We start from the raw sequence: 24676 nt of genomic DNA on the forward strand, positions 1-24676 counted from the left end.
GTGGCGACAGCAGGTTTCCTCCTTTAATCTATGTCTAATGCCACATAACTGTAAATCAAATGTGTTGAGTGCGTCGTTAAATAAAACATTTCTTTCTTTCTTCCTTTCGTTTGTCCTGACAAGTGAAACTCTGCTCAGACAAGCAAAATGTATCTCGGTGGTTGTACAGTGGAAAGTAAAAATGTTTAATGTAGTTTCATTTTGAGCAATCAGTAACATTGTCTTTGTACCTGAATAAAACAAACCACTTATTTGGATAAGTGAAAATATTGGCGGACAAGTACATTTATAGATGTATTTGTCTGTTAAGACTACTTGTAGTTAAATATTTTGCTTAATTCTATCACTGAAACGATACTTGTACAGATTCATACAAAGCATTCATAAAGGGATCATATTCCTGTACCAGGTATGACAAAAATGTGGTAAAACTTTGCTAGGTCTTAAAAAGGAGGATTACTGTGAGCTTGTTATCAAAGAACAGAGACACCAAGAGTTTTCTTGGCAGAAATCCTGCAATTCTAAAACCAGCTGGATGATTTTCATCTCTGCTTTGATCGTAAATTTCATAAAAAGAAGGAAGAAGGAAATGTTTTATTTAACGAAGCACTCAACACATTTTATTTACGCTTATATGGCATCAGACATATGGTTAAGGACCACACATATATAGAGAGGAAACCTGCTGTCACCACTCCATGGGCTATTCTTTTTCAATTAGCAGCAAGGAATCTTTTATATGCACCATCCCACAGACTGGATAGTACATACCATGGCCTTTGTCACACCAGTTGTGGAGCACTGACTGGAACGAGAAATAGCCCAATGGGCCCACCAACGGGGATCAATCTTAAACCGACCTCGCATCAAGCAAACGCTTTACCACTGGGCTATGTCCCACTCCTTTCACAAAAAGAAAACGCTTTCTTTTTTTTCTCCTCTAGGTAACGTTATAGTATATACATTGCATTTATATTACCTGCATTTGTTAATCTTTATATACCAATAAAAATGCAATCTTGACCTTAGTTTGCTATGAATACATATGTGCTGTTGTTATTTTACTTCTTTTTTTTAAATTTAAAATTACAACAACAAAATTTATTATCAATAAATTAAGCAAACCTTTTTTTTTTTTTAAATCAATACACTTATTTACTTTACTGAGTAATAAAATAAAGACTCTGGAAGAGACATGCCAGATCTTGAGTTACACATACACATATATGGACATCTGTGTAATTTGGATTTCTGTGTAAACTGACACAATCTCAGTCCTATTCAATGACAAAAACATAGCAGAAATCTGTGTATGGCAGCATATTTCATTGGTCCAAGTTAAATATGGTTTAGATAAGTCTTCATATTAAGAAATATAGGTTCAGTATTGGTCATATTAACACACAACTTATGCTTTACTTATCAGAGTAGGACTAAGTGTTATATTTAATGACTTTATGATTTAAGATGGGGGGGGGGAGGGAGGGGGGTGAAGAAAAGACTATGCAGACCTCCACAAATTGTATGAACCGTTTTATTCATGCACTGTTTAACTGTTTATGCAATTTATTTGCCATAGATGATTTACTGTTCTTGTAAAATTTACTGAACGAGTTAGGAGACTTTTATTTTGCCTTTCAATTTAAGCCACACAAAAAATGGTTAAACAAACGTTTTCAGGCACAATCCGTTTTAGATTATGCAAATTATCAATATATGATTTAATTATATATGGGTATCAATTTGTTAGCAAGAAAATGCAAAATATAAGTAATCCTTTTTGGAAAGATGTTCTTGAAAGCTGGAGAAAAATTCAATGTGAAGAAATCATTGAAAGTATAGACGACATAGTTGGTGTCAATATTTGGCACAACAGGAAAATATTAAAAGATAAAAAACCTATTTTCTACAAAAAGTATGCCAAAAAGGAAATTATTTTTCTAACTGTTGACGAATTTAAGGTGAAGTATAATATAATAACGAATTTGTTAGATTATACGTCTTTAATTAAAGCAGTAAAATGTTTCATTGAAAAATATGGAAAATTAAATTGTCAAACTCTGCATTTTTTCCCTAATTATAAACCAGTTTATTCACAAAAGTTAAAGCAGATTTTAAAAGAGAAACAAGGTTGCAAGGAACACTATAAACTGCTATGCAAAACATCACAAATTCCAAAATCACAATTAAAATATCAGGAAAAAGGTTTTAACTAGGGGCCTATTCATTAAGGGAATGGAAAATATATTATAGCATACATGTACCCTTTAAATGTACCAGAGATACAACTTTGCGGTGGTTTCAGTACAGAATATTGCATCGAATACTCGCAACTAACCATTTTTTATATACTATTCACTATATAGATACCAATAAATGTACTTTCTGTAATCTGCTGCCAGAGACAATGGAACACTTATTCTATGATTGTCATTTTGTAAAAAAAAAATATGGAAATCTATTGCAAATTGGATAACAAATACTATGGGTGAACATATTCCTTTTGATAAACATATAGTGATCTCAGGTTTGCCTAATGAACCAAACAGCAATGTAGTAAATTGGATGATTATTAATATAAAATATTTTATTTATTCTATAAAAATGCAAAAACAAAAACTGAACTTACGAGCATTACAACGAACAATTAAAAACAAATTAGAAATTCAAAGGTGTATTCTGCTTAAAAACTGTGAATACGAATATTTTGAAACATATTGGAAGAAATGGTAAAATTAATTTATTGACAATTTTACATGAACTTCAACTTAGTTTAACATACTGGCTTAGAGACAAACATTAAAAGATAAAATTTGCAACCCGTTATTTTTTTCTGTCACTTGTGATATTTCGTTTTTTCCCCTTTCTTCTTTCTCTTCTTTCTTGCTCCCAGAAATAATTAAAACTAATTACCGACTTGTATGAAAACTGATGTACATAGATATTTGTGTGTGTTGTGTGTGTGTGTGTGGGGGGGGGGGGGGTGAGTAGGTGAGAGGATGAGAGATTTTTTTGAATATAGTATATGTTTTAAACATGAACTTTGTGTACATGTAAATAGTCTCTATATACTATATATATGAAATATATTTAAAATATGTGTAAGTCAGTGAGCTCAGGGCTCTCTCAACCCTGACACTGCCAAATATTTCTGGGGATTATAAAAAAAAAATTTAAAGTAAAAAAAAATAAAAAATAATAATTATCAATTTGTGGAGGCCTGTTCTGTCTATACTACAAAATGTTCCTGGTGTTTTGTCAAAGATATTATTTGATAAAGTTACGGTTATGATTGTAAAATTAAAACTAACTTGTCTTGGAGCGATCGGTAAAGGCAGAGCAACAAAGCACTGATGAGATGAACATACACATCAAGAAGAAAGATGGCCGGTCGCTGGATACGCAATACATCTCGTCAGCAACTTGAATCTTGAAACCTGAAACCAGAAATATTTTATTTAACAACAGCACAATTTTATTTATGGTTATATGGCACTGGACATGCAGTTATGAACCACATACATGTAACTAATAAAAAAAGGAATTCCATTGTCACATGCCATGGATACTCTTTACAATTAGCAACAAGGGGTCTTTTGAAGCACTTTCCACAGACAGGATAGTATATATACAAAGGATTTTGTCATATCAAGTTGTGGAGCACTGGTTGGAATGAAAAATAATCCAACGGGCCCACCAACATTGATCGATCCTAGGCCAATCGTACATCAGGTGAGTACTTTATCACCAGGCTGCATCCCACCCCACCTTCTGAAACAGAGACAACTCATCACTGATCGATCCTAGGCCAATCGTACATCAGGTGAGTACTTTATCACCAGGCTGCATCCCACCCCACCTTCTGAAACAAAGACAACTCATCACTGATCGATCCTAGGCCAATCGTACATCAGGTGAGTACTTTATCACCAGGCTGCATCCCACCCCACCTTCTGAAACAAAGACAACTCATCATTTAGGTTTGGGTTGGTTTTGTTTCTTAAAGGAAATATTTTCTTTCAACCAATCTGTGTATAAAATCATACGAATAATTTTAAGTTGTGCATATTTTAAAGGGACATTCCTGAGTTTGCTGCAATTTTAAAGATGTTATCGACAAACAGAGACTTTTTAACAATTGTAATTACATACCAAATATATTTTTCTGCATAAAATATTAGTAGCTGTATATTAAACTAGGTTAAATTTCATTTTATATCCTAAAATATATTTTTTCATACGTACGAATTTATTTGAAGACAAAATCCCAATTGGGCTTCTTACAATTATTAAGACAACCAGAAAAACATTGAATATACAGACACTGATATTCTAAACAAGAAAATATATTTAATATGTAAGTTTAATCGTAGAAATATTTTATTAGTCGGAAACATCTTACAATGCAGCAAACTCAGGAATGTCACTTTAATTATTTCCAAAACTAATACCAATATGTACAACACACCCAAAAACATTGAAAACCCCCAAACAATAACACTATGAGAAAACAAGATATTTTCTATTGCAATGTAATTTATAAGATGTTATCCATAATCTATGACCTCAGTTTGACTTTTACACTTCAGTAAGGTACTAAATAAAATCTTGTCTAACACTTCCAATCTATAACAATCTTAATTCACCACACACATTGTTTCTAGTTAATACAAATACACATAGTTCACTGAAATAATGATGTAAAGTTAAGATGAGGCTATCGTTCAAAGATTAAAGCTACATTATATGAAAAATGAGTGCCCATTATCAACAAGATGTCTACCTGTGGTATGAGAACACATAATGTATATCTTATCTCAAGAGACAAGAAGATGTCGAGGTCAAGAAATTGTGCCATGGTATAGTTTTCACTCACAACTATTAGTTTTATCTTAATTCACCGTTATCTCAAGCAATTCTTTATCTCAAGCAATTCAGTTTGGTCCCTTCAACATTGAAATAACTAAGATTGCCTGTAGATATTTCTAGAATCTACATCTAAAAAAAATTAAAAACCCATTAAACCATGTCATGTTTGAACACAATAATAATAAAATAAAAAAATTCACAAAGATAAAGCTAAATAAATTTACCAGTTTTGTTTTAATCAAATGCTGTCTAACAAAAGACCTGTTAACTTTTGCCTGACTCCATCTTTCAAAAGAAATCTTTGGGTAGGAAAAGTTCCAAGTCTGATAGGACAAGTAAAAATCACGAAGTACAAGTTTATATTGAAAGGTACAGTAGCTACATTCCTTTCTGCATTAAATTTATTATTAACCATTGCTAGACTTATTTATTTATTTGGTTCAGGTCATGATATAAAATGTAACTACCTTCATATAGCATACAGAGTCCATGCCTTCATGAATCTCAGATTTTGAGTCGAAGTTCAAGTGCAAGATTATCACATGGAATCTCAAAATGTTTGGACTACCAATTTCCTCTTTAATTACGACCACATTTCAATTCAATTATTTTCAAAAAACTGACAGTGGACATTATTGTTTCACATAGAAATGAGAATTTATCAGCCTGTCATAGCTTTAGAATTTAACCACGTCATTTTTACCATTCCTTGAAAATCCTTTGATATACCATGCTGTCATGGATTCCATGGCCTTTTGATATACCAGTCATGGATACCAAGGCCTTTGATATACCAGTCATGAATACCAAGGCCTTTGATATTCACGTATCAGTCAAAATGGATACCAAGGGCTTTGATACACTGATCATGAGTATCAAAGCCTTTAATATACCAGTCACAAATGCCAAGGCCTTTGATATACCAATAATGGATACCATGGACTTTGATATACCAGTCATGGATACCATGACCTTTGATATATCAGTCATAGATACCATGGACCGTTGATATATAAGTCAAAATGGATACCAAGGCCTTTGATATACCAGTCATGGATACCAAGGTCTTTGATATACCAGTCATGGATACCATATGGTCTTTGATATACACCCTTTGATGTATCAGTGAAAATCGATACCATAGCCTAACAAATACCAGTCATTGATACCAAAGTAGAGCATTGACAAATAATGGATTCACTTAGGGTTATCAAATCTATGACACATACAAGTCCCAGGTGAGCACTCTACCCTTGAACTACATCCTGTGCCCATCACAGACACTAAGTAAAGCACTGGTACATACATGTATGTACTTGCACTGACAAGCACCATGTCCTGCAGACTTTACAAGTGCTCTACAGCCAAGTGCCCTACAACACCAGAAGCGAGGCTCAGCTGTCCATCAAAACTCAAGAGGTGCACGCATTGATAAATTAGTACCATATCAGACAATGATCCAATGTTACAAACACTATACACAACCAGTACCAGTGCCACATTCAAAACCATTTGTCTAGAAGCCAGAGTTGGCTGCAAAGTTTTATTTTAAAAATGCAGCCATTTTGAGAAGATGGTGATAAAGTCCTAGCCAATCAGAAGCAATTAAAAGTATACATTTGTAGTAATCAGTAGCCATATTTAGTTCTAACTGAACTGAATGCCTTGTATTTAGAATATGTAAACTTTTGTATTTAGACAATGTAAACGTACGTATTACCACAGTCCCACATATGACTGTGGCCATATGTTAATTGTTAAGAAAATGACAAAATTTATAGAACATTCAAAACCATCTATGTGTATTTAGAAGACAGAATAAACTATTAGTTTATACATGCATAAGTCAGGCAACATTTTGTCAGGCAACATTTTGTTCAGTATCACGATTTGCCAAGCTAATTTTTAGAGATCACTACACAATTCAAAATGTTAAATAGCAGAACTTTGCTAATTGATTTTCAGTCAATTAACAATGTTTGCTAATTAAATTTTTGAAAACAAAATATTCCCTGAATGTACCGGTGTATATATATATATATATATCTATATATATATATACTCTTCAAAAAAAGAAACGCAAAAGGGTACAAATGGGTTATAACTCCGATTTTATGTTTCCTACCGGTTCATGCTTTGTGAATATAAGGTCATTGCATGTCCCAAACACATTCCCACGGTTACATTCGATAAAACGCAGCTACTGTACAATAAAGTTCCAAAATGTGAATATTCGCAAAAACGCAGCCACGTGCAAACCATGTCAACACTGCAACATGAACACCGACAGTATAAAAGTGCAGGGTGTTCGCTTGCCTGGCCTCTGTATCTGGCCAACAGTTGACAATCCAGGACATGCCACGTCTCAGTGAACCGCAGAGAAACAATGCCATCGGCCGACTAGACGCAGGCGAATCCAGAACGGCCGTTGCCAGGGCATTCCATGTGTCCCCAAGCACCATCTCCAGACTGTGGGACCGTTACCAGCAACATGGATCAACACGTGACCTCCCTAGATCCGGTCGACCATGGGTCACTACCCCCGGGCAGGACCGCTACATCCGGGTACGCCACCTTCGGGAACGATTGACTACTGCCACCTCCACAGCCGCAGCAATACCAGGTTTGCGCAGGATATCCGACCAGACCGTACGGAACCGCCTACGTGAGGTAGGAATTCGTGCCAGACGTCCAGTTCGAGGTGTCATCTTAACACCACAACACCGTCGACTCCGACTGCAGTGGTGCCAGATTCATCGACAATGGCCTCAACTGTGATGGAGACAGGTGTGGTTCAGTGACGAGTCCCGATTTCTGCTCCGACGTCATGATGGAAGATGTCGCGTGTATAGGCGTCGTGGTGAACGTTATGCGGCAAACTGCGTGCAGGAAGTGGACAGATTCGGCGGGGGTAGTGTCATGGTGTGGGCAGCCATCTCACACACTGGCAGAACTGACCTGGTCCACGTGCAGGGCAACCTGAATGCACAGGGCTACATTGACCAGATCCTCCGGCCACACATCGTTCCAGTTATGGCCAACGCCAATGCAGTGTTCCAACATGACAACGCCAGGCCTCACACAGCACGTTTCACAACGGCTTTCCTACAGAACAACAACATTAATGTCCTTCCTTGGCCATCGATATCACCGGATTTGAACCCAATTGAGCATCTATGGGACGAGTTGGACCGACGCCTCCGACAGCAACAACCACAGCCCCAGACCCTGCCCGAGCTGGCAGCAGCCTTGCAGGCCGAGTGGGCCACCATCCCCCGGGACGTCATCCGTACTCTGGTTGCTTCAATGGGCAGGCGGTGCCAGGCAGTTGTCAACACACGCGGAGGCCACACCCGGTATTGACTCCAGATGACCTTGACCTTGGTGGTGTGTCCTATCACTTACTCACAATGGACTAGAGTGAATTGTGAACAATCCTGCAACATTTGGTAATTATCGGACTCACCATTCAATAATTAAATCAATTCTCCAAATGTTACGACAATGTGGTTTTGCGTTTCTTCTTTTGAAGAGTATATATATATATACAGTAAAATCTTGTTGGGTCAACCTCGGAAGGGTCAAATACACCGCAATGCTTGAACCAAAAACGAAGACCTGAGTTACACTTACACGCTACTAACCTAAATGGTTAGGTCGAACTACCCAATGGGTCGAACACTTTCTCAAGCACTTCGGGTCAAAACATCCACATACAAACTGTCTGCGACTGACCCATCCATCCACCAGGTAAACTGATCACTCAATGAAATTTGAATATACTTTTTCAGTCTGTTATTTAAGGATTGTCTGTTATTTCTTTTACATTCATCGGAGTGTGAACAAACAAAACAATCATCCGTATACTGTGTGAATTGGCAAAGCCGTTCTTACATAAGTTTGCAGATGATTTTTTTTATTCATACCCAGATGAATGTAAAAGAAATAAGAGACAATACTTATACCCCGGTAATTAAATCTGAATCATACAGGTGAACAATAACTTCATACTTTATTTTGAATTATTTTTTATCCATAAACAATAACGCTCAATAAGACATCTTGCCCATATAAAATGATGTCATCAGATATGACATTCCCTGATCACGTAATGTTTAAGTTTTTACAAAAAATTAAGAAACTCTCGTTGCTATGTCTGGCCCAATGGGATGACATTATGTTGTAATGAATGTAACAGAAATGTAATTATAGTGTTAACATTAACACCAGCAGGGCTAGCTCTGGCACTTGCCCAATTCACCAATTGCAAATTTAAAAAGCAATTGGCAAATTTTATTTTAATTTGGTGAAATAATTTGTATGTAATAATTGATATTTTGTTACAAAATAACTGGGTTTCAGCTATTTTTGAAGTTTAATAAATAATTTGGCAAACTTTTCTGCTGGCCCTGAGCTAGCCCTGAAGCAGTATAGCAAAGGTGAAGTTTCCCATGAAAATTCAGTTCTGAAAAACCTCCCAATTCAAATGGAGACCTTTGATGTAGAAGCTCACCAAGTGTTAAAAAAAAAACCCACACCCTGTAACAAAATAATCAAATACCCATGGATATTGAAATCACTAACAAAACCTTCTAGATGGGAAAGTGGTAAGTGGCGAGTCATTCTGCTCAATGCTAGACTCACTAAAAAGCAAAAAAAGCGTGGGAGAAAGCTGACAGACTGCCAAGAATTGAAATGACACAACACTTTGCATGAAAGGAAAGAGACAATTGGGTCACAGTGGGAGTCTTTATAACATACAAAAGCATGTTAGGGGTCTTTGTACTGTTATTGATTTACACCTAAAACCCTATACGTTGTTATTGGACACCCTCAGATGAACATTTTATTACACTGTTCTCCATTGTCTACCATTAACAAAAGGTGAACAATGGATTCTTTTTTTATCAAAGCTGCCACGTCTAGATTGTAGTGTTGAGAATATAGAAACAAGTGCCCCAATCCTATACAACTCTTCTTAATAAGAACAAACCCTCTTCTCTCATCTACAGAGCTAATTCAACTGGCCTTGGTGGAGCAGTGGTTAAGCCATCGGACTATAGGCTGGTAGGTACAGGGTTCGCAGCCCGGTACCGGCTCCAACCCAGAACGAGTTCTTAAGGGCTCAATGGGTAGGTGTAAGGCCACTACACCCTCTTCTCTCTCACTAACCACTAACCAACTAACAACTAACCCACTGTCCTGGACAGACAGCCCAGATAGCTGAGGTGTGTGCCCGGGACAGCGTGCTTGAACCTTAATTGGATATTAGCACGAAAATAAGTTGAAATGAAATGAAAATGAGCTAATTCAGATGCAGTAACATAGGGGTTAAGCAGGGCTCAACCTTAGCAGTAGCCTGGGGTATTCTGGCGGTGGCTGGAAAAAAAAAAAAAGTCACAGAAAAAAAGTCACAATTTAGTATAGAAAAAACAAATCACATCAAATCAAATTTTTATATAACAAAATGTATGGGGTTTGCAGAGTACTGAATGTGGCCAAATTAAAAGAAAGTGGCATCATAGTATCCAAGTGGAGGAGAGACTTGTTAAACTTATTGATTAGGGTGGGTTTGTAGAGTACCTGGGTCAATTAGGCTAGATTAAAAAAAAAGGCTTCATATTGTGTAGGGGTGGTGACATGTTACTTAGTGATTTGGGTCAATTAGGTGCTGCAAGAGTGCCTTCGCAACCTGTATGTCGATTGTCTTGACGACGGCAAGACTGGCATAATTTCTCCGTGGCATCGGGTAGAACATCCGCTTAAACCACCACCATTGAAAACAAATAACATTGACAAAATGTGTTTGATCTGTCTTTCATTGCCTAATATATTTTTTTAATTAAAAGTTGTGACTTTTTTCCTGGTTTTTTTTTTTCTATGACTTTTTTTACCCATGACTTTTTTCCTAGATTCATTCTGGATACCGAAATGAATTTTGGACTACCAGATTCTCCAATCTGGTTACAACAGATGCTAAATTTGCCCATGTCTAATTTACCGAAATGAATTTTGGACTTCCAGATTAAAGGTAAATTCAAAACATGAGTCTTATGTGTTAGAAAGATGCATACATGGACCACCAACACATACTGACACTTTAAATGCGTGATTATTCCTGCTAACTGGAGGCTGCCATTTTCTTTTGTTTTCAGTGCGTCCAGAATAATAGCTTGGGGCAAAATGACATCAGCTCCGACCAACTCCTCTATGCACAGTGTAAATAAATGCAGTCATTTACGACAAAGCACTTCGCTTTTCTCAACATGACTTGTAAAACAACATAAAGGACGTGATAATATAATACTAGTAAACTATTTAACTAAATATATTTCAATTTGCATTACTAGAATAAAATGGGGTTATAGTATTTTTATCTCTAAAGCCTATTGGTAGGGTACGTAGGAGCAAAAACAACCACTCACAATACCCAAGTGATAATTTTCTTTTCTTTGGGACTATATAATAGGTCAGTTTTGTCATCTTAGATGGAGTTCTACAGAATTATTTACAGTAATAAAGCAGAACGGCTGATAATGTCCATTACCATTTTAGGGGTGGCCGGTTATCCCCTGTGATCTTAATAAAACAGGCACATATTATTTTTGTGTCGAGACACCTTGACTGGTTACCATTCAAATATACACCTGCCAATCAGGAAACATAGGTACAGGTCACGGAAAGAAAAGAACAGTTAAAGGTAGGGTCAACTCAAACAAGAGCCTTATGTGTTGGAGAGATGCATACCTGGACCACCAACACACACTGACACTTTAACAAATGAAAACCGCGTAATTTTAGAGTTAATAAAAAACCATGATTATTCCTGCTAACTGGGGGCAGGCATTTTGTTTTGTTTTTGTGACGACCGGTGGTATAGCTTGGGGCGAAGTGACGTCAGCTCCGTCCATCTCCAGTGTCCAGCACAGTGTAAACAAACGCTCTAATTTACGACAAGGCGCTTCGCTATCAACAACCTGACTTGTAAAACAACATAAATGACTTGATAGTATAATAAACTATTTAACTAAATATATTTCAATTTGCATCAATAGAACGAAATGGAGTTTTTTTCTTTTTTTAAAAATCCAAAGAAAAAATTCATATTATTAGGCCTATTGGTAGGCTACGTTCGAGCAAAACGACCACTCACGAAACCCAAGTGATACTTTTCTTTTCTTTGGGACGACGTAATTGGTCAGTTTTGTGAGTTTTGTGAGTCTACTTAATCAAGGGTTTTACAGAATTACTTACAGTAATAATGCAGGGAGGCTGATAATGCCCATTACGACTGAAGGGGTATCCGTACGGTTACCACACAATACCCTGTGATCTTAATAAAAGAGGCACATCTTTTTAGGGTGTCTAGACACAGTGTCTGGGGACCGTTTAAATATACACCTGCCAATCAGGAACCACAGGTACAGGCCACGGAAGGAAAAGACCAATTAACCAAGAAAACACTCTGATTATTATTTCAGTACATGGATTAATTTATGTACCAAACATAATACAGTTATTTCAACACTTTGACAATGGTGGTTTATTTTGTATTGAAACATAATATTAATATATAATTAAATTGTTGCTGGCTTACTGGGATGGCTATTATTACAGAATATTGCGATGCATTCGCAAAAATCAGGTATGTTTTGTTTCTTCAGTTCGAAAACTAATTCCTGACGTGACACGTTAGGTATTACGTAACCACCAGCTCGCCAGAGGGCGTATTCACTGGGATGGTACAATATGGCTGCGCCCGTTATATATAATAGCCGTCACATTTAACTGTTTTATTAATTAACTATACGATTATACTTGTTGATATTAAGCAATAATGTGCATTATATATAGTTGAATATGCATACTAGGCCAAATGCCTTAATTGTCCCCTCCTTTAACTAAGAAAACACTCCGATTATCATTCCACAACGTGGGTTAATGTATTAACAAAACATAATACAGTTATTTCAACACTTTGACAATGGTGGTTTATTTTGTATTGAAAAATAATATATACTTATTGCTGGCTTACTGGGATGGATATTGTTACAGAACATTGCAATGCATCCACAAAAATCAGGTACGTTTTGTTTCTTCAGTTCTGACATTACTGATGATAAACCTACCTGTATCAATTTTCTGCAGATGTGGAATCAATATCTCAAATAAAATTTGAAGTGAGGAAACATCCAACAAAAACAATAGCGACTTAGCGGTTCCCAGTCTATTGGTACGCCGCTATTGCTCCAGTATAGCATTAGATTGGGTACGAGTTGGGGGAGATATTATTACGGCATAACATTAGACTGGGTACAAACTCGAAAATATTGTTACTTAACTTCACCAGTAAGTGACGACTTTCATTGTTTCAGTGAAAAATGAAAACGCAGGATTAAAAAAACAAACAACATTATATGGTATCCTGGTGGGATACTGGGTTATTGAAGTCTGGTATCCAAAATTAAATTCTGGTATCCCCAGGATATTGGGATACCGTTAATCTCGAACACTGATTATATATCGTTGAATATATGCATACCAGTCCAAAAGCTTGCGCGAGCATTCCTTTAACCCAATAAAACTGGTTACATCAGTTAACGTTACAACAGATGTTAAATTTGCCAGTTTCTAAAATATGCCTTTTATGTACTGACTTTTATGACATGCTCTCCTTCTATGTGTGCTATACTAACAGCAGGTGTAGATTGACAGTTGCGAGAACAATCGGTTCGGTTGTGATTTACTCACACAAATCTAATTTTGCATAACCTATTCCACATTGATACATCATTTATGTGAACATAGCAGGTTCTGCAAAATGGAAATGTTTTACCCATGGCTAGCTCTGGGTGAGCTAAAAAATCCGTCAAATTGTTTATTAAACTTTAAAAATGGCAGAAATCAACAGTTATTTTCTAAAAACGGTCAGTTATTACATAAAATTATTTCGCCAAATTAAAATAAAATTCACCAATTGTTTTCAAAATTCGCAATTGGCAAATTTTGGCAAGTGCCAGAGCTAGCCTTGGTTACATGAATTTGTTCCAATGTAACTGATAAATGAGTTATGCAAATTTTTTATTTGGAGCTGTATGATTTTCCACAGGGATTCCGTTAAAAATGAAAAATCATTACCAGTAATACAGTGGCAGACTAAAAAACAAACAAATGTGAGTTGTTGCGATTTCATAAAACTGTCATATCTCAGTTTGTAATTTTCATAAATGAAAAAATGTACTGTTATTGATTTTCACCTAAAACCCCACTATATGTTACTGTCTATCACAAACAAAACGGTGAACAATGAATTCTTTATGATCAAATCTGCCACATCTAGCTTAATGAAAACAAAACCCCATCTTAGAATCGATCCCCGTCGGTGGCTATTTCTCGTTTCAGCCAGAGCACCACGACTGATGTAACAAAGGCTGTGGTATGTACTATCCTGTCTGTGGGATGGTGCATATAAAAGATCCTTTGCTGCCAATCAAAAAGAGTAGCCCATGAAGTGGCGACAGCGGGTTTCCTCTCTATATATATCTGTGTGGTCCATAACAATATGTCTGACACCATATAACCGTAAATATAATGTGCTGAGTGCGTCGTTAAATAAAACATTTCCTTCCTTCCATCTCTCATCTACAGAACTGATTGAGATGCAGTAACATAGTGGTTAAGCAGGCCTCGACCTTAGCAGTAGCCTGGGGTAATCTGGCTACCGAAATGAATTTTGGACTACCAGATTCCCCAAACCGGTTACAACTGAAAGTTTGTTTTGTTTAACAACACCACTAGAGCACATTGATTTATTAATCATCGGCTATTGGATGTCAAACATATGGTAATTTTGACACAGTCATAGATATGAAACCCGCAAAAAAATTTTCATTAGTAGTAAGGGATCTTTTATATGCTCCATCCCACACAGGATATCACATACCATGGCCTTTGATATACCAGTCGTGGGGCACTGGCTAGAGCGAGAAATAGTCCAACAGGCCCACCCACGGGGATTGATCCTCGACCAACCGCGCATAAAACGAGTGTTTTCCCACTGGGCTATGTTCTGCCCTCCAGATGCTAAACTTGCCAGTGTCTAGAATACAGAAATGAATTTTGGACTATCAGATTCTCCAAACTGGTTGCAACAGATGATAAATTTGCCAGTGTCTAAAATATGCCTTCCATGTATTGGACCTTATGACAAAAGTAGCACCTACGGTTTTCAGTGGTCTCCTACTATTACTTTGAGTACCATACTATTAACAGCAGGTGTAGATTGAGCTCAGGCCTCCAAAAATTGCAAGAACAATTATTTCGTTCGTCTGCCGATCACGCAAATCTTAATTTTGGGTAACATATTTTTCATTTACACATTAAATTAAGAACATCATTTACACAGATATAACAGGTTACACAAAAAGGAAATGGATTACTTGTAACTTGCCTTTGTGTAACTGATAAATTCTCAGAGGTTTCAAGTGTATTCACGTCTGACAGTTTCTATGAAGGAAGGAAGGAAATGTTTTATTTTTAACAACGCACACAACACATTTTATTTACAGTTATATGGCGTCAGACATATGGTTACAGACCACACAGATATACAGAGAGAAACCCGCTGTCGCCACTTCATGGGCTACTCTTTTCGATTAGCAGCAAGGGATCTTTTATATGCACCATCCCACAGACAGGATAGTACATACCACAGCATTTGTTACACCAGTTGTGGAGCACTGGCTGGAACGAGAAATAGCCCAACGGGACCACCGACAGGGATCGATCCTAGACCGACCACACATCAAGTGAATGCTTTACCACTGGGCTACGTCCCGCCCCCAAAAGTTTCTATGATGAACGAAAAATCATAGTAAGTAATCCAGGGGCCGAAAAAGAAAAAAAAGAAAGTGTAGTTGTTGCCATTTCATAAAATAGAAAGAAATGTTTTATTTAACGATGCACTCAATACATTTTATGTACGGTTATATGGCATCAAAGATATGGTTACGGACCACACAGATATTGAGAGAGAAACCCACTGTCACCACTTCATGGGCTACACTTTTCGATTAGCAGCAAGGGTTCATAAAATAGAGTCATACCAGAGTTTGCAATTTCCGTGGCTGTAAAATACACATTTAAAAATTTGTTTGAAAACAAAAATAGAGGCTGTTCAACAATCATGTAATGCAAAATTTGCAAATATTTTTAAACTTCATTCATCAATATGTTTTACAACATCCCAAGCACTTTTCACTCTCACCATGACCAACTGACAAACATTATTGGGATGAATAAGACCAGAACGTTGACTTCTCTATAGGAGTTTGACTGGTATATAAAAAATTTTTTACGGGGATCGAAAATGGTTATTCCACTTGCCACTCACTTTGTCATACCCCCTAGTGTAAAGCAATAGGCGATTAACTATGTCGAGTCTGTTGCCACAGATTTTACTACCAGAAACAGTACCAGTGGTAAAGCGTTCGACTGATCCCTGGGTGGGCCCATTTGGCTGATTCTCGCTCCAGTCAGTGCACCACGACTGGTATATCAAAGGCCATGGTATGTGCTATCCTGTCTGGGATGGTGCATATAAAAGATCCCTTGCTACTAATGAAAAAGTGTAGTGGATTTCGTATCTAAAACAGTTTCAAAATGACCATATGTTTGACATCCAATATCCGATGATTAATAAATCAATGTACTCTAGTGGTGTCGTTAAACAAAACAAACTTCTTCTTGTAAAGGCGAGACAAAAAACAAAAATGGGTCCATTGTAGGGGATTGATTCGGTGACCTATCACACATCAGACAAGTGCTCTGTGATGGACGCACTTCCTGCCACAGAGAGGATTCAAATGATACAGAAACTTGAAACGAGGGCATGATCAGTTTTCATCTGTAAACTGATGCCTTCAAAGTAGAATCAGACAAATGTGTGTGTGGTACATTCATCCCATAAACAGAAATGTGTTAGTGCCGGCTGCATATTATTTTATTTTCAAACAAACCAGGATCTGAATTTACCCTAAAATTAGTGTGAGCCAGCATCAAAATAGTCAACATCAAGGGTTGCAAGGGGTCAAATTTTAATTTTTGAAGGACCCACAGTTTAATAACAGAAATATTCATCAAGGCAAGTTAGAAGGGTACCAAGGCAAATGTTTCCCTCAAAAGACGGGCATGAAGGCAACTTACTTTCTATCAATTTATCTCAGACAGAAATGGCTTCACCTTGGGCTCTAGCCTATGCAATTTGTTGGGATATGGATGCCTTTTATCATTTTTATCATATTACCAATGACATTTTTACTATTTGTTGCATATATATATATATATATATAACAAGGAAGGGCATGGTGCCAAACCAGGTAAGTGTGCCACAGCATTTTTCTTGCCATCGACATTTAGTGTTTGTGCCAGAAAGAAATTTTTGGATATGGCACTATGGAATTGAATGCAACCAGTCAACAGGGGGTATAAGGGGACCTCCTCCAGAAAAAAAATGGGTTGAGTTTCGAAAATCATACAGTAATTATAACAGTACTTAATTTTGTCAAAAGGTTAACTTAAAAAAAAAAATCTGCCAAAACATTTGGGTATGGCGCCATACCCGTTTTACCCTCTGGCAGAAACCCTGACAATGTCTGATTTCCGAGGCATAATGGCAAGTAAGGATGGGCAACCGAAGCACTTGCCATCATTGCCATGGAAAATTCAAACCTGCGAGCGATAAATAATCATTTCATAATTTCCAGCCAATTGATAACAGGGCTCGAAACTCATCAGAAAAGTATGGTGGCCCAAAATAAAATATCTTGGCCACTAAATTTTTATTTTTAGTGGCCCAAACTTGTTTTAGGTAACTCAACCACAACTATTCATATTTCAGCTTTGTTTTAAATAATAAAAAATTGAAAATGCTTAATTATAATTTTTTTTTAGAAAGCTTATGAAACATGCTTCAATAAAGTGGTTCTTCAAATCAATATTACTTTATTGAAGCATACTTCATATGCTTACTTTAAAAAAAAAGACGAAGTTAATTAAATGTTTTCAATTATTTAAAACAAACATGAAATGTGAATATTTGTGTTTGGGCTACCTAAAGCAAGTATGGGACACTGAAAATTATAATTCAGGGACCCAGAAATCTTGTTTTGAGTCACCATACCTTTCTGATGAGTTTGGAGCCATAGTATCATGTTTTAAGTCGAATAATTATTCTATAGCGTAAGCAGATTAAAATATTATTTTTTATGTGTTGTTCCCAATTTCATTTTGTATTTTATTGTTTTAGTAACAACAATGCCAACCATTATTACTGATTTCACTTACTCTGAATACATATCATGCAGGGCTTCTAGATTATGGTAGCCCCACTCCCATGGCTGGTTATATTCAATGTTGGGCTAGTAAATAACTACTATTGCCATGCCCGATGGCAAGTGAAAAAAAAGAGAGGTCAAATGTTGTATTTTGTAAATTTTAATATCCTACACCCACTCCAACCCACAATGTTAGTGTTTGTAAGCTCCATCTCCCTCTTTAGGTGACATATCTGATTATTATTATTATTATTTAGTAAAATTTTATTTACTTAAAGTAAAGTAGGGCTAGTGAATTTTAAATTGTGGCTAGTAAATTTTTTAAAGCACTGATCCTATGGCTAGTGGATTTTATAAAATTCTAGAAGCCCTGCATCGCAACAACTGGGCTGAGTTCAACCAGACCAAGCAACAAAACGTATGCTAGACTGGTTTATGCACTTCATGTTAAATCAAATGACCACACTGGGAACCAATCAAATAGTTCGCAAACGTTAGCTGGCTGAACTTGGGTCTGGTGCTGCATATAACAAAGATTCATAGCTGGCACAATTTACTTTGCAATTTCTGTCAGCATCATACATGTAATGTCATACAAATGTTTGTAAACAGCATTTACATCAAAACACACGGTTAGATATTAAAAGTATACAGCAAATTTACAGCAATATTTTGAACTGCATCATGTGTCGATTTTAATGTCCACTATTTATTTGTACTACTTAGCTTAGCTTAGTAACTTGTTTAACGTGTCCATATACCACTAGGGTTTCGAACACGCCTATCCCGAGTCCGGCCTCCGATAGGATCGGGGGTCTGACTCAGGACAGGGATTTTGTACTACTGGTCTGGTTTCATTTTTAAAAAACAAAACAATACATTGTCATGAACACCATTAGCTGTTATGTTAATTAAGTTTGGTTCATGCACCTAATTCAGGATATTTCAGTGGTGTATCATTACTGCATCGTGGTTTCCAACTGTTGCACATTTTTATATAATCTGTTTAATCGCGATACCTTGTAAAATGTCGAGATTTTCAAAACCTATAACTTTACACATTTGAACTATAATTACAAATTTCCGCCGTTATACGATTCACTCTATTCTAACTGGACGATGTCACTTTTATATTGACTATTAATATTCATGGCACCAATGTTTTGCTGCCTAAGTTTAGAACAAAGAAAGAAATGTTTTATTTAACGACATACTCAACATATTTAATATACGGTTATATGGCGTCAGATATATGGTTAAGTACCACATAGATATTGAGAGAGAAAACCCGCTGTCGCCACTTCATGGGCTACTCTTTTCGATTAGCAGCAAGGGATCTTTTATATGCATCATCCCATAGACAGGGTAGCACATACATGGCCTTTGATATACCAGTCGTGGTGCACTGGCTGGAACGAGAAATAGGCCAATGGGCTGACCGACCATGCATCGATCCCACACCGACCATGCATCGAGCAAACGCTGTACGTCCTGTCCCCTTACACAACAAACACCAAGTAAATAAGTAGAGAGACAAAACAGCAGTAGATTAAAAGTAGCACATGATCAAATATCATTTTAATTCGTATTTGGCAAATTGCCAAACAACAGCTTTAATCATGGAATATAATATTTGTTACAAACTCTCTCTATTGGTGAATTTGTTTCACAAGTTATATTTAACAAATTGTATTTTTATTCTTTTTATCATTTTAACTTTAAACATTGACAATAAACAAGAGTATACAACGAATGTTTAACAATATCCCAGCACTAAAATATACATCAGCTATTGGGTGTCAAACAAAGGTAAGTATAAATGTAAAATTAAATATTTTCAGTTTCCAGTTTAGTAAGGCATCTATGTTGAACTGTAATTAAAAAAAAATTTTTTTTTTAGATATTACAAAATATGGATTTTAAGTGAAATTATGGTAAGATATATTATATATATATATAGGGCAGTGACCCCAGTATTCGACCAGTACCTAGTATTCAACCAGTGCATTTAATTAATTATCATACTCGTTTAAACTGAATAGTATATAGATTTCCTCAACGTATTTTGAACATACGCGACAGGGTGAACATTCTTTCTTCCGAAAACGCAATAGCAGATGATAACCATGTGAATGAACGTAAGTACATATTCATCGGCTATAGTGATAATATGAACGTCGGCCATTTTTATAGCATGCTATTACACCATCCAACATCCTGTGAACATTTACAATACTTTTAATCCATTTGAAATCTTTGAAAATGTCTTTAATGTTTTTATTTATAATCAATTGGAGCTGGCAATGCAATGTGACCTCAGTCATTATAATTTCAATCACGTGACCACGTGATCAAATAATGACATATGACAGAGAGGGTTGCCCCAGTATTCGACCAATAGAAAAGCGTGAGGATACATTCCCAAAATAAACTCCCAAGAACCACAAATTTACTATTTTTAAGTCTTTTGGTGCTGTTTGTCAGGACTTACACAATTGTTTTCTCTTATTTTCAGTCTAATATCATTATTTGTAAATTGAGATAGGACCAAAGAGACTGTTCATCAAAAAGTAATTGTGCGTGTGTGAATGTGTATATAAGCATGAGTGTGCGTGTGTAAATGCATGAATATGTGTTACAGTTGTTAAAATCAACACTTTTTGGATTTAGTTGTTTGATATATGCTGCATTTACTATGAAATAAACTTCAAAGTTTAGTTTTATTAGTTAATTAGAAAGTGGTCGAATACTGGGTCAGCTGATCGAATAGTGCATACTGTTCGTTGCGACACTCAAACCTACTCTAGTCGGCGTATACCGCATGAACAAAACTTTGGTCTATTCAGTGAATAGCATTGCCAGTAAGTATTTACGAAGAAAAACAAATATTAGCAAATGCCAATAAAACGAACATGTTATAATCCTTTTTTTCTTAAGTGGTCGAATACTGGGGTCGTTGCCCTATATGTATTGTGTACGAAGGAAGGAAATGTTTTATTCAAAGAAACACTCAACACATATTATTCTACAGTTATATGGTTAAGGACCACACAGAGATTGAGATAAGAAACCCGCTGTCACCACTTCATTGGCTACTCTTTTCGATTAGCAGCAAGGGATCTTTTATATGCACCATCCCACACACAGGGCAACACATACCACAGCCTTTGATATATCAGTTGTGGTGGGTGCACTGGCTGGAACGAGAAATAGCCCAATGGGGTATTGTGTACTTCTGTCACGGACTTCAAGATATTATCCCAAGGTACTTATATAGAGGATAATAAACAATTTTCTAGTTACTATCAAATTTATGTCCTTCCTGAAATAATTTTCAGTTGTCACGAGCTTTATCGATTGATATCTGAAAATTATTTCACGCGGGACATAAATATGATAACTGGTGTACTGGGTTTGTTATTCTATTTATTACACCAGCCATTTTTTTCTTCTTTTAAAGGAATGCTAAAGCAAGGCTTTTGGACTGGTGTGCATATTCAACGATACATAATGCACAATATTGCTTAATATCAACAAGTATAATCGTATAGTTAATTAATAAAACGGTTAAATGTGATGGCTATTATATATAACAGGCGCAGCCATTTTGTACCATCCCAGTGAATACGCCCTCTGGCGAGCTGGTGGTTACATAATACCAAACATGTCACGTCAGGAATTAGTCTTCGAACTGAAGAAACAAAACATACCTGATTTTTGCGGATGCATCGCAATGTTCTGTAATAATATTCATCCCAGTAACACAGCAACATGTATATGTGGTTTATTTTTCAATACAAAATAAATCACCATTGTCAAAGTGTTGAAATAACTGTATTATATTTTGTATATAAATTAACCCACGTACTGAAATAATAGTCGGATTGCTTTCTTGCTTAATTGGTCTTTTCTTTCCGTGGCCTGTACCTGTGGTTCTTGATTGGCAGGTGTATATTTAGACGGTCCCTAGACATTGTGTCTAGACACACTAAAAAGACGTGCCTCTTTTATGAAGATCACAGGGTATTGTGTGATAACCTCAAATCGTAATGGACTTTACAGGCTTTATTACTGTAAGTAATTCTGTAAAACCCTTGATTAAGTAGACTTTCCCATCTAAAATCACAAAACTGACCAATTACATAGTCCCAGAGAAAAGAAAATAATCACTTGGGTATCGTGAGAGGTCGTTTTTGCTCGAACGTATCCTACCAATAGGCCTAATAATATGCATTTTTTCTTTGGATTTAAAAAACCCCAAAACAACTATAACACCATTTCGTTATATTGATGCAAACTGAAATATATTTAAATAGTTTATTATACTATCAAGTCATTCATGTTGTTTTACAAGTCAGGTTGATGAAAGCGAAGCGCCTTGTCGTAAATTAGAGCATTTGTTTACACTGTGCATAATAGAAAAGTTGGACCTGAGCTGACGTCACTTCGCCCCAAGCTATACCACCGGACGTCACAAAAACTAAACAAAATGGCTGTTCCCAGTTAGCAGGAATAATCAAGTTTTTTTTATTAATTCTAAAATTACGCGTTTTTTATTTGTTAAAGTGTCAGTATGTCTTGGTGGTCCGGGTATGCATCTTTCCAACACATAAGGCTCTTGCTGGAGTTTAGTCTACCTTTAAGACACTTCATTTTCATTACAACTACATTTATACACAATGTTTGTACATTTACATCACTCAAAAAAAATAAAAATAATAATAAATACTTTAAAATATATCTTTCGGAGCAATTTCTACTTACCTCAGGTGGGTGTTAGATTATATGAATGCTAGTCAACTCGCCCCAAAACCAACAAGCCCAACAGTTGGTCAAACTGTCCCAAACTGTTTAGTCAACTTACCACCAAAACGTTACCAACTCGCCCCAATGTTTGGACCAATCGGCTCCAATCTCAACTTTAAATAATTTTGACAATATCATTAAAAATGGACGTCTACAACTCTGGTGTATCAATTTATTTATTAATATTACAGTGAAACTCTGCTATTACGACTACTTGTGTGTTTCATTAAAACTGGTCTAAAATTGGAGCGGTCCTAATATCAGATAAACAATTATAATTATTAATAATGACGATGTACAGTCTTGCAACTTTGAATCCCACTGAATGTTCTGGCGTAAAATATGTTGTATTTCTGTATTTCAAAATCTGGTATCCTACCCGAGAATTTAGTATCCTACTTAAATGAAATTCATAAATAACATCGTAACAGACTTGGACGACACTGTTACTTAATTGCATCAGTAAATGACGACTTTCATTGTTTCAGTGAAAAATAAAAACGCAGGATTAAAAAAACAAAAACAACATTATATGGTATCTCGGTGGGATACTGGGTTATTGAAGTCTGGTATCCAAAATTAAATTCTGGTATCCCCGGGATATCGGGATACTGTTAATCTCGAACACTGTTCTGTCAAATCTAATACATTAGTTTAAGTTTTCTTTGAACATAATAAAGTATAACTGGGGTGAGTTCACCAATCACTGGGGAGAGTTGTTAACATTTTAGGGACGAGTTGACTAAACAGTATGGGGTGAGTTGACCAACCATTCAGGCGAGTTGCTAGAGGGCGCCGCGAGTTAGTTTTGGGGTGAGTTGACATGCTCCCGATTATTTATATCACTATATTATTATGGAGGAGTACATTTACATCATTCAAAATAAATAACCCTAACCTAATCATAAATGCTGCAGCAGTCAGATTTCCCCCCCCCCCCCCCCACCATCAGGGGTACAGGTGAAACTCATGCCTGGAACTACTCATACTAATAAAACATTAACATGGGCACATCCAAGGAAGGGGACCAGCAACCCACTGTGACATGTCCATCCCCTAATAGTAAAACAAAAGTAAACTTTATAGTGCTTTTTAAAAAAAACCTATTTTATAAAGTTCATTGAAGTGCCCTTTTCAGGAAGTTGGTACATGTACCCATTTGCCTTTGGTCCCCTCCCTAAAATATTTCTACCTCCACTGTTATTGTTGATAAAATCATAAAATGCCTGTCAGTCAGTGTCACTGTGAGGCAAGGAGTAAAAAGAAACGCGGTTTAAAATCCCAACCTACCATTTCAATTACAAAGTATCACTGTGGCAGCGAGATATTAGCTGGCTCCTTTTAAACGACAAATTAAGACGCACATTGATCAGATAGATTTAGATATAACAAATGAATAAAGCACATGCAACAGTAGAACATTTCCTCCACTTACAGCCATTCAGTTTCTTCCAATGGTATTTCCCTCCTTTTCTTAGCATCGTTAACGAGTTTACTTTGGCCAGTAGGCCTACGTACGTGTATTTCAATTCAATTAATTCGTTAATACAGCAAAATTGAGTTATGCTATAAATTGTGGTCTATCACTACATTGAAAACAACAACAAAAACAATATATATTAATAAAGGAAATTAATAAAGGATAATTTATATGGTATATATGTATG

General features: G+C 36.2%; 1 protein-coding gene across 2 annotated transcripts in view; it reads right to left on the minus strand.

Annotated features, from left to right (window-relative positions):
• LOC121385138 overlaps window positions 1-24429 on the minus strand; it is an 80016-nt gene extending 55587 nt beyond the window's left edge. For both annotated transcript variants that reach the window (XR_005959497.1, XM_041515679.1), the window contains exons 1-2: window positions 24300-24429; window positions 3312-3437 (exon numbers count right to left, since the gene is read on the minus strand). The gene's annotated coding sequence lies outside the window, so the exon portion shown is untranslated. The remainder of the gene's footprint in view (window positions 1-3311; window positions 3438-24299) is intronic.
• Window positions 24430-24676: the final 247 nt, after the last annotated feature.

This window comes from Gigantopelta aegis, chromosome 2 (assembly GCF_016097555.1).
Source record: "Gigantopelta aegis isolate Gae_Host chromosome 2, Gae_host_genome, whole genome shotgun sequence".
Classification (NCBI taxonomy): domain Eukaryota; kingdom Metazoa; phylum Mollusca; class Gastropoda; order Neomphalida; family Peltospiridae; genus Gigantopelta; species Gigantopelta aegis.